Source organism: Geospiza fortis, unplaced genomic scaffold (genome assembly GCF_000277835.1).
Source record: "Geospiza fortis unplaced genomic scaffold, GeoFor_1.0 scaffold72, whole genome shotgun sequence".
In the NCBI taxonomy this organism is placed as follows: domain Eukaryota; kingdom Metazoa; phylum Chordata; class Aves; order Passeriformes; family Thraupidae; genus Geospiza; species Geospiza fortis.
This window is the reverse complement of record NW_005054338.1, coordinates 1,677,539-1,689,955: the sequence shown is the minus strand read 5'-3', so window position 1 is coordinate 1,689,955 and position 12,417 is coordinate 1,677,539. Positions and strand designations below refer to the sequence as shown.

The following is a 12,417-nucleotide window of genomic DNA, read 5'->3' as shown; positions in this document are numbered from 1 at the left end:
TTCGTTGTTTTGTTTTTAATTTATGACATGTCATTATTTAGGCTAGGAATGGTTTAGATCTGGCAAGTGGCAAGCACCAGTGGCCCAAAATGTGTTTGCAATATCCAAATAAGAACACAACCGTGTATTTGGTCAAGCCTCTGTGGAATCTGCAATTAGATGTTCCACACAAAAATAATCAGGATACTGCTTAAGGCTATGTACACAAAAAACTGAGGATGACAAATATTATCACATTACAGTGCCTAGCAAATTTTTTTGAATTTACCTATTTCTGATGGACCATGCTACCATAACCCTGCATCCACCCAGCAGACTCTCAAATTCCAAGCACAGCCACAGCTAATTCTGTGGCTCCAGGGTTTTCCAAGAAAATTAAGATTTTTGCCATTAGGGAATACAGGCAAACCCAAAAATTTAGACATGCACCAATCGACTTGGGCACTGACAGTTTCTAGGACATTCAGTTTTCAAGAAAAGCCTTTATGGTCCAAGAGATGCTCCTAAAAGAAACAAGGAAACAGGACTCTCACAAGCAAGTAGTCTCATATGAGCAACTGCAACTCCTTTAAGAAAGCTTTCCTAGCAATTTAACTAGATCATGGATATACCTAATTGTTTAATCTCTGCAGATGGAAATTAATGTCAAAAAGCATACCCCTTGATTTAACCTTTTTCCTTAAATAATGACTTGACTGTCAAAAAGGATTCTAAATATGGCATTGCAGAGGATGCAAATGCCCAAATGATGTCTCAAATACGTGACTACCAATATTTTTTCTTAATGTCATCTCTGTAAATTCCCCATATTGTATGCAAATCTGATTAGCTTCCTTCCCTTCATCCCTGTTAAATGTTCTGACAGCTAAATCCCTACCCCTACCTTCTATTAAAGTTCTTATGAAAACCACAACCTCTGTAACACCTCTGAAAATCTGCTGATGAACTTTCACAGATGTAACTTTACCACAGCTGAACTGCTGTAGGGGTAAAAGAACTTAGACCGCTGGATGCTTTTTTTTTCCCCTGAAAAACTTCGAGTTTTGGTGCTTTTTTTTTTTCCCCTCAGAAGTTCTTAGTTAAAAGAACTTGCTACTTCTGCAACATCTCCCTACACAGCCGCAGTTCTCTGTTCCACAGACTGCTCAGAGTGTGCCCAGGAGGCCAATGGCATCCTGGCCTGAAGCAAGAACAGTGTGGCCAGCAGGAGCAGGGCAGGGCTTGTCCCTCTGTACTGGGCACTGGTGAGGCCACAATTTGAATCTTGTGCCCAGTTTTGGGCCCCTCAGGACAAGAATGATATTGAGGGGCTGGAGCATGTCCAGAGAGGGGAACGGAGCTGGGGAAGGGTCTGAAGTGTTGTGAGAAGCCACTGAGGGAGAAAATGAGGCTCAGGAGGGACCTTATCACTCTCTACAACCACCTGAAAGGAGGGGGTAGCCAGGCAGGGCTTGGTCTCTTCTCCCAGGGAACAAGTGGCATGATGAGAGGAAATGGCCTGAAGTTGCACCAGAGGAGGTTTAGATTGGATATTAGGATTTTTTATTTTTTTTAATGGAAAAGTTTACTAAGCTATCCAGGGACACAGTTGAGTCCTCAGCCCTGGAGATGTGTGAAGACAATTCAATGTGGCACTTATGGACATGGCCTAGTGAGGGACTTGGCAGTATTATTTGCAGCCAGACTCAGTGATCCAAATAATTTCCTACCCAAATGATTCTATGATTGGTTTGGAAGAAAAGCGAAACACTTTCAGATAGAAGTCTTTTTATGGTGTTGCTGTTTTATCCTGGTAACTTTCACACAACTTGAATTTCAATTATGTTTACTGTGTCTCTCTGGGACAAAGTTAATTTCTTTCCAGCTGCCCTTTGGTGCTATGTTTATACTGGTGACCAAAACAGTGCTGAGAAAACACCATTGTTTTATTTAGGAAATAAGTATTAAGTATATAAACTTCCTTATGTTTATAAATGCAGTTCAAAGACAGTCTACTTAAGGAAATGAATAGTTAAAAATGTTAAATATTGAAGTATTGTAGAAGAATGTTCCAAGATATATTACCCCCCCCTCCATCACTTTCTGAGATATTGAAAAGATGAAGGTGAAAATGGATGCAGCTGATTGAAAGAAATGTTTGCAGGCTGGCACAGGAAAACATCAGTGCCATCTGTGACAAACAACCAAGCCATTCAAAACTCTTGTTACCATAAACTACAGAAATGCCTCCTAATTAGCTAAGAATCAGCTAAAAAAAATTGTTGATGAATGCATTTACTGTAAAACAATTATTTTAACAGAGAGAGTAATATAAACAGTCTGGTAGGGAGAAAAACATCAGTACTTTGACAAGATTAGTCTCAAAAAATTCATAACAGGAAGATCAGTAATACTTATATTAGCAATTGTTATTAAAAAAGAATTAAAATCCTCTATAGAAACAAGATATTCAAACCAGAATTATTTCCCTGGATAGATTAATTGGTAGATTACCAATTGACAAGGAAACTGTTCAAATAATTGTGGAAACTAAAGTAGTTTCATCACTCACAAAGTTGTCAAATAATTTAGAGGACTTCTAGTAGGTTCTTTATTGCTGAGGCCATGGATTGTGTCTGCTATGACAAGTCAAGATAGCTTTTATAAGTCTTTTCCACGTGTAAATGTCTCACAGCTTTGTGCTGTGAGTCGTCTTGCCCTCCTTTTAAACTGATCTTTGGAGTGGCTATGCACAAGTTGGGCTTGCTCAGCCTGGAGAAGAGAAGGCAGTGGGGGGACTTAACAGCACTTTCCAGTGCCTAAAGGGGGCCACAAGAGAGCTGGAGAGGGACTTTTCACAAGGGCATGGAGTGATATGATGAGAGCTAATGGCTCTAAACTGAAAGAGAGGAGGTTCAGATTGGATATTGGGAAGAAATTCTTTCCTGTGAGGGTGCTGAGGCCCCGGCACAGGGCTCCCAGAAAACCTGTGGCTGCCCCATCCCTTGTAGTGTTCAAGGACAGACTGGATGGTCTGAGGTTTGAGCAGTGTGGTCCTGTGACATTCTGACCATGGTAGAGAGTTGAAACTGCACGATCTTTGAGCTTCATTCCAACCCAAACCATTTTACGATTCTATGGCAGAAATTTATCAGGACTGGACCTGCCTTTATGGCAACAGTCCCCACACCACAGCTTCTGAGCAAACCTTGCTCACAAAATTGTGTTGCAATGATTAATGCAATGAGAAATAAATAATATTTTTACGTTGAAGACAGAAGGAAGATATCTCACCAACTGCAGTTGAATAAGATACCTTATTTTATTACTATTACTGCTAATGTGTAAAGGAAGGTTGTGGAACACTGCATTTCAGTTGGACTTTCAGATTTTTTTTGTTTCTTTCCCAGTTCCTAACTGAGTCCCCAAGGTCAGCAAACTGACTTTGGTTAGACTGCTGGATTTTACTTCACATGCACTTGAGACTGCCCACGAGCTCCCATCCTCTCCTGAAGCACATGAACTTGTGTCTTCCCATTTTTTTGTACCAATCAAAAAAAACCCCAAACCTCTGTTCTATATTTTCAAGGTTATGGAGTCACAGTTTGGTGAGTAAAGATCTCCTTTCATAGTGCGTGCTTTTTCATAAATCAATCAGTCATTTTGAACTACAGCCCAAAGAACAGAGGAAGTATCAGATGTGTCCATTATTAAGGCAGAAATTTTAGACAGCCCATCACTGAGAAGCTAAACTGGAACTCAGTCAACAAAAGTTGATGCTATTGACCTCAGAGATATTAATGTTTTATGCTGCATTTTTGTAGCTCTAAGCACTAAATTTATTACCTGTTCAAAATACAAGGAAAAAAATCTGACATGCAAATAAAACCCATTTATAAGAAAAAACTATTGCATTCTCATGCTTCGGAAAGGATGCAAAAATAACTGGGAAGAAAATTTAAAAACAAAATCACATATTATATTCCCAAGACATGAATAACACAGTTATCATTGCAGCTCAATGATGACTGAAACTGCTGAAAGTTTACAAATGTTATGTAATGAATCTTCTATAAATAAAAAGTCTGGGAGGCAAAGGTTAAGGTTCTGCAAGTTCCACAAGAACCTCCTGATTTTTTTATCCCACTTCACCCTGGCCTGTTAGTTTAAAATCTCTGAGGCATACTCAGTATTACCCAAATCCCAAGCATTATTATTTCAGTTGCTCTTCAATTTAATGAAAACATTCCTTGTGACTGAGTGTGCCAGTAAATTAATGACTTCTGCTAATGTCACAGGCTCAGGAAAACCCATCATCCCATCCTCCTAACATCAAAAATGTTCAGCAGAGCAATAATCATAAGTCAATGACATTTTTCTTACACACATAAACACTAAACAAACACTTAAGGTTTGATTAAAGTAACACATTAGATTTCAATAGTATCAGAACAAAAATTTATTTCAAAAAACACCAACAATACAAAATTTGTCACTCTCCTTCAGGAAACAAGAAAATCCTAATGTGCCCATCATGGGACAAAACAGATTCTTATCTCTGCAGTGATAATCTCAATCACACAAATGCTTGTGCCATATTCTGGATTATATTAGGATACAGGAGTAACTCAGATTAGGTAGCACTGTGGACATAGATCACCATCCCTGGAAGTGTCCAAAAAGTGTGTGACTGTGGCATTTGGGGACGTGGTGAACATGGTGGTCTTGGGCTAACAGTGGGACTCAGTGATGTGAAAAGTCTTTTCCAATATAAACGATTCTATGATTTTATGCTACCAACCACTTTTCTGCCCCATATTTACTCTAGCTCCTTTTGTTTTTTCAAATCACTTTGTATTTTTGGGAAATATTTTAATAATTGAATCCCAGGTTCTTACTGAAATGTAAACTCCTCTATGTATTTTAGTAAGTGCTGCCAATTGTTAATATACAGCAGAGGTCCAAAGACACCCAAAACCCTCAAGAGGCTGCAAAACTATTGTTTAGGATATGCATGAGGAGCCAAAAAATACTTGTTATAATAGCTGTGTTTTATATTAACTTGAAGTGCACATGTTTTTGTGTTTGTATACTGTGGCTATTTTGGCATACCTAGAGCTTTTAAGAATTTACACAATAACTGCAATTATATCTTTTGTGCTTTCCAAATGTACTGTGCACTTCAATGGAGCTCATCCCAGTGCTCAAGCAAAACATTCCTCACCGGATTTTCTCATCATGGTAGATGACAGTCCTTACTTTTTGCTAGAGCAAAAATTCCTTGATTCATTTCTCATTGTGGTTTACGACAGTATGTACTTTGTCTGGGATTTTTAAAGGAAACAAAACTTTCAGAATTATAACTCTGATTGCATGAGACTGCATAGAAAATGTAAAACACAGAAGTATCTGTGAGAGATGGAAATTATGCCTAGGAATAGAAAGAAAAAGAGTAATCCATAAAGTTGAAAACAGGCTGAGATTAAGAAATGTCATATGGCTTGAAATCCCTGAAGGCAAAGACACAGAAGGCATTTTTCAAAAATGGATTATTAAGGTGCTGAGGGTAGACAGTTTCTACTTCCTTCTGGAACAGAACATCGCAAATAAAATGACTGAAAATGGAACAAGATGTTTCTCTCAGAAAAAACAGTATTTTCTGAGCTCATTTCAGAGAAGCAAGTAATTATATGCCTCATACACAAGAATCAGGAGATAATGCAAGCTAGTATAAAAATAAGTGATACACAGTACGTACAGTGACATCAGAACTACAAATTGATGCAGAACATGTTAAATGCTCTAGAATAGTGCATCTTACTTTAAAAGTGAAACTCCAAGTGCCCCTGAAACTCTGTGACATGCATTAGCTGAGTTGAAAGAAAAAAACCACAGGTTCTGAAAGTGCAGCCACTGGCAAAGCACTGATGGTTGAACTTTAGACAGTAAAAATGCTGCTCTACCCCATGCTCACTGTCCCCAAGGATAACAGACACTATTAATGTTTTCATTTTTCTGATTTAGGCAATCTGATGCCATATTATCAAATGCTAAAGGCAATACTGGTTCTTACTTAAACCATAAAATTTTTGTTCCATTTTGCAAAGCAGAAACTTATTTTTCCTTTTTCTTCACAAAAAAAATGGTCTTGTATTTTTTTTTTAATTCCTGCAGCATAGGAATTTTTTTTAATATGAAACTTTATGATACATAACAGTTAGAATTGGATTTAAAGTTAGATACTTAGTACTCAGAGAAGCAAGAGAAGAACATAATAATATGTACTCATGTCATTCTTGCATCTGTAATTCCTACTCACAACACAGGCAGCTCCAGTCCCAAGAACAACTAAAATCTTTCAGACAAGTCCATATTGGAAGAATAATATCCACCTATTCACTTCTAGAGTGCCAGAATGCCAAAATCCAAACCAAAAAAAACGAAATGGTGAGAGACTTACCCCGTTTAAGGGAAATGTTTTCCATCCTAGTTCTCCAAGGGCAGTTGTAGTATCAAGTAACACAACTGAAAATGGAAAAAGAAATGGTGTTTGTGGTATTGCTTGGATTAGACATAGCAAAGTATTAAAACAGGAAGGACTGAACTTGCCATGTTACCCAGGTTCACTTGGGCTTTCATGGCTTACATTTCTTACCTAAAGAAGTCTCAAAACTCATAAAAACCCCTAAATCTTTTGCAGAAATCATTGCCAAATCACAGTACACTACTGATATTTAACCACTAAAAGATGCCTGATCAAACTTGCACATTCCTGCAATCTCTTGCCTGGAAAACTGGAAAATCTGCAGCATTAAAGCTAATAAAATACAGTTTCAAAAGTAAGATTTTTTAATGAAACCCACAAACTTCCCAGAAATAAAGTTATACAATTTACAAATTGAGAACACAGAAAGACAAACAACTTCAGTTTCTCTCTTGGATGGAGTACCACAGTGTTAATATCTGCCGTATATACTTCGCATCACTTCTGGTTTTTTTTTAATATAAGATAGAATGTGTGTTATTGTATATTACAAAATGTTTCTGCATTAATTTAATGTTAAATTACACTAACTTCCTTTTTCTCTTCCATTCACTGATGCTAAACAAAATATATACAGCACATCAGACATTTTACCCACAGGTACTACCGCCCTCTAATGGAATTGTTTCATCCAACCCTCTAACTTCAGAAATCTGTATTAGGATTTAAACACAAAATTAAGTATTACACAGGGCAGTTTCTTTTAATTATTGAGTTGGTGTGTTTTGATTGCTGAGTTCCTCCTTACAGTCCACTAATTTCAGTTCTTATTTGAATGGTTAAATGATGGAGAAAAATAATTAAGCAATTAATTTGAAATGTGACCCTACTATCCACACATTTGTGGGGTTTATATTGCTGTGTGCTACCTTCTACCTCTTGTCTGTCCAAATAATCAATATACAGCTCTCTCTAAAGTGTTTATAGGGAGCAGTACAGCAGCAGCAGAAGTCAGGTCATGTTTTTCTGCCTTATGGAAAAGGCACCTTGGCATGGACACTGAACTTGGAACCTTATTAGAGGGAACCTGACCCAGCATCTTCCCTTCTCTTTTGTACTAGTGACACTTAGAGCTCCTCTACATTTGAATGGATGGTGACTTTTAACCTGAAACTGAAGTTTGCTGTCTCGCCAACAGACTTACAGGGAAGTAAAATACTCAACATAAACCACATAAAAGCTTACGGGTTTATGTGAAGAAATAATGACATTTTTAAAATATATTCAACAAAGGGAGTATTCTGCTCTCCACTTCTTCACCACTTCACTGTATGAAGCTTTGTGAATAATACAATGATAAATTAATAACTTTTTACAATTCCTATTGTTGCGGCGCGGCCGCTTTGCTATTGTGTTTACAGGATTTAAGGTTTAAGTTATACTTTAATGTTGTTTCTATATTCCAGTGGTATGCTCCAGTTTTCCCCCATATTTTGTTGAGAATGGTGCCTCTACTTCAATTGGTTGTTATGTTCTGTCATTTATGTTGTATGGTTCTGTTATTGGTCGGGGAGCGGGTTTATTCCGCCCTCTGGCCCCTCTTTATAAGTTGTAACAGTCCCCGCCCTCGTGCGCCGATCCCTGCAGCTTCCCGCCATACCTGTACCCTTCCACCCCCAATAAACCCCCCCGCTGCTGAGACCTGCCTTGTCTCCTTGCCATCTTTCCTGCAACTCGTTTCCTCGGAGCCAAAGCATTGCGGATTTCTTCAGACACAGCCGGGAAGGGCTCAATGTAGGCAGCTGTAAACGCGGCTTGCACCGGACAGCTACGCAGCTGTCAGAAGAAGCTGCTGGCGTGCTGTGGCACTAGCTGGGCAATTCGTTTGGCACGCCGACACCCTATTTTACTTTAAAAAAAAGGATCACTATCCTCATTGAGATTATTTGCGGTCTTTTATGTGATTTACAGCTGTCATAGTATTTTCTGTTTGTGTCAGGCTACCATGCTCTTGTGGAAGAGTCAAAAAAAGCATCTTCTCACTTGACATTTGACGCAGCAGTTTCCCGTGTAAAACTTCTAAGTTGATTATAACTGGGGGTCTGTTACCTCCGAAGAAAAAACAAACAAACTGGGTTTGTATATTTCTTTTCCATAGAGGACCAACTGCTTAGCAGGTTTCTGAGAATATTTCATTTCATCTTAGGTGTTTGTTTTCTTCTTTCCATCTCTTCCCCCCCATCTTCTCTCCACCCAGAAAACATGGACTATTTGTTATGTACTTTGTTTGCAGCTGAATTTCTAGTTATATCTTGCTCTTTGTCAAGTGCTATTCCTACAGACCTGCAGGCAGAAATAAATTTTTCTCTGAGCAGCATTAATTAGGGTTTGAAGTGTCATTTCAGTTTCACAATTTTTGTGGTAGCAAGACTGCAATTTAATAAACATCATCCAGGTATTCAAAAATTAATACTTCTGTGGAACACGACCCAAAATACAGAAAGGAAAACTAATTCATTTCTTCAGTGGAGCCTGAATTAATTAATTCCTTGCCTGAATTAATCAAGTGCTACTTGAAGGCTCAAAGCTATACATTAAAAACTAGAGTAAATTCATCACTGAACGTATATTAAGTTTAGATTTAGTTGAGCCATGATCTAATAATATTCCTCATATACATTTACCAAATGATCCCCAATGACTAATTGAGTTTTGTTAGAATACAATTTTTGATACATTTGACATACCAAGGCTCTTGAATGCTCACATAGTCTCACCTGTAGCTACCAAATCTGTAAGAACCGGAAAATTCAAACCAATTGGAGAATTCTCCAACTGGAGGATTGAAACCACCAAATAACTACTAACTAGAATGGTATCACCTTCAGGGTCAGAAATAAAAATCATAAAAATGAAAAAACTGTCTTTCCAACAGCACTTGTATTATAAGACGTAAAATAATTATCAATCAAAGATGTGCAAATACTGAAATATCAAGTAAACCTTATATTCGTGCCAAAGAAACACAATGAAGCTGTGGATTCCACAGAGTCTGCTATACAAATGAGGACATGGATAAAGCAATAAAATCCTCAAGCACTTCAGAGGTTTGGAGATATCTACATGCTCAACTTCAGTGTGGGACAGAGACACCCAAGTATCTTTAAATGAGGTGATGAAGAAGCAGCCTATCCCCAGCAGCACAGCCCTGATGGCAGACAAATCTGCGCTGCCAAGGCACTTCCAACTCACAGCTCTTATGGCAGAAAATCCCTCTGCCAAAGAGCTCCAGGCTAAGAGGAACTGCCAGCACGTGAACATCTGAATTACATTGAATTACATACAGGAGCGGAGGCTTCCCCTCTGCCTGCAGGACAGGAAAAGTTTCAAAACAACTGGAAATTCACATGCGAAGAGACTAAAAAAAGATGGTGGGCACTACTCCTATGATGCTTATAATGAGAAAATTCCCTAAAAGGCTAACGGTATCACAAAGTCATATTTATTGACCCTTGTCCCTACATTTACTTATTTATGCTCCTTTGTATGCCATAAAAAGCTCCATCCTTCTTAAAAAAAAATGAAAAGTGTCCATTATGGACAAGCTATTAGCTGCCAGCATAAACAGAAATGTGTCTGGAACCACTGCAGTGAATATTTTACGGGAAAAGCTCCGAGTACACTGGTTGAGACTCAGCAATGTTATTGACATTTGTGACATCCAACCTCCACTTTTAGCAGGCACTTTTCTGATGTGATGGCTTTAAAACTTGCACAGTGAACAAGAGTTTAGGTCTGCAAGTACAAAGTCATGTCACAATTCAAAATGAACTCAAAGACCCTTTTAAAAAAACTCTTTGGATAAAAACTCCGATTTAGCACTTGAATGTCCTTTCTTAAATAACTGAACTGGAGATTCTAACACTTCCGTAATAATATACAGACTTGAACATGCATCTACAAGCCTATTGTTTAATTACTTGCACATTTCATTCTTAGAAGTGTTTAGCTTTTTTTTCCAGCACATACTTTAATATATATTATTATTACTCATTATGTCTTATTGAGCTTCAGTTTCCTTTTTTCTGGACGCTATCTTACACTGCTATTATTAGACTTTACAACTGAAATTAATCTTTTCAGAGGTTTTTCCTGGTCCCAAGGAAACTGTTTTACCTAAAATTACGATGAGCAGAGCTCCAAGGACTGACAGGGTGGAATTTTAATTTTCATTCCAAAATACTCTTCTAAAGATGAACTCTGCCATTGTGTCTGTACAACCAAGGAAAAAAGCCCTCCAAATATTCATTTCACCAGTATCTTTTCTTCTTCTTTTTACACATCTCCAGACAGGGTATGTGTGAATGAACACAATTAATACAGGATTTTGGCCAACTTCATTGAATCACAGTCTGATATTGGTTCACCCAGCTTGATCTGCTAATTTTAAACATTTCACTGTTACCTCTAGAGTGGGTAAAGCCTAAGATTTGCAAGGAAAGCAGAGCAACACACAGACATTCATTTCTGAAGACAGCACTAACAATTCAGGAACATCTCGTCTGTACTGTGTAAAAGTTTCAGTATCTTCCAGCAAGGTAGGGACGCATTACAGATGACCCCAGAAATGGGTAAAATTTGCAGCTTTTTTTGTCCCTGAGAACTTTATTATTGACTGCAAAGTTCATATTTATAAGGCAAACACAGAGTTTTTGAAGTCTCTCACATCCAGCTCTCAAGAGAGTTGTTGCTGTCTTCTGAAGTGTCTGTATTTTCTTTCAGGTTTTATGGCTTTTTTTTTAATTTTTAAAAAGAGGATCATATGCAGTATTCTGAAATCATTCCTTTTAACAATGTGTATTAAGAGTCCTGGCTATTTTTATATCCTATTTATATATCCAGGGTCACATTAGCCTACTTTTTTTGCTGCAGCATTGCACTCATAGGCTGTTACTACTCTACAAGATCACTGTCCTGTACAGATTCACTCCTTTCCACCATTATGTTTTTCAGTTGGGGTTAAATTTCTGCTCTTGAATGTACAAAGATCCACTGGTTTATACTAAAACAAATTTCATTTGCAAGGGCTGACCTTTACTAAGTGATAAAAGCTCCTCCCTGTCTGCACATCCTCCTTCTGTCTTTACTTACTGCTCTTTGTCAGGTATTGGGTTTATATTTTTTTTCCATGTTACTAATGAAAAATATTAGAATATTGAATGATGTATAATGAGTATCTCAAATTCTGTGATGTAACAGTCACTAAAACTACTTTAAGGCTTCTTAGACCTTAGTTTTTTTTTTTTTTAACTCATTTAGTAAAAAAAATTAAGCTTTTTACTGTCAGAAGACTCTATCATATTCTGTTAAAATATAAAAAAATTCAGCATATTACTGCTGTGGCTTGTCTGCCTGAGGAAGACAGAAAGAAGAAGGGGATATGCAATATCCAAGTTACCTTGGCAATTAATGTGCAATCAACTGGGAAAAATTATTTAAATGCTTGGTTTTATGACCAGGCCTGTTTTCCATAAACCAAATAAACTGGCATTCATTATACACGTATCAATTGAATCCTTTTCCATAATTTTCATTATTTTGCATTCAACAGCTATCTGGTTTAGGCAAGACTAATGAGATGCAGTAATAAAGTATGAGGAGCACCTGTCTAGATAGCAATTCTGCCAGGGAAGTGTACAGGAGTCACAGCAAATCAGAGAGTAAACAAAGTATTGACAATGCTGTTTGCCTGAGATAAGAGGGATTAGAGCCAGCAAAATAGAGAGACTAATCCTCCCACTCTCCTCAACATTTCCAAGAGTTTTATGTCAGACTCCAAAAAAATCCTTGCTACCCCACAGTTGTAAGGAAGAGGGAGAGCTGTGACTAATTGGGAAGCTGGGGAATCTCCACTCCAGGAGGCTTTTAAGACACCTTGAACACTGTCAGGCCTG

The 12,417-nt window shown here is 37.8% G+C and overlaps 1 protein-coding gene across 1 annotated transcript in view; it reads right to left on the bottom strand.

Annotated features, from left to right (window-relative positions):
- EPHA6 (EPH receptor A6) overlaps nucleotides 1–6,499 on the bottom strand; it is a 334,811-nt gene extending 328,312 nt beyond the window's left edge. Inside the window, exon 1 of the mRNA XM_014307568.2 lies at nucleotides 6,440–6,499. The gene's annotated coding sequence lies outside the window, so the exon portion shown is untranslated. The remainder of the gene's footprint in view (nucleotides 1–6,439) is intronic.
- Nucleotides 6,500–12,417: the final 5,918 nt, after the last annotated feature.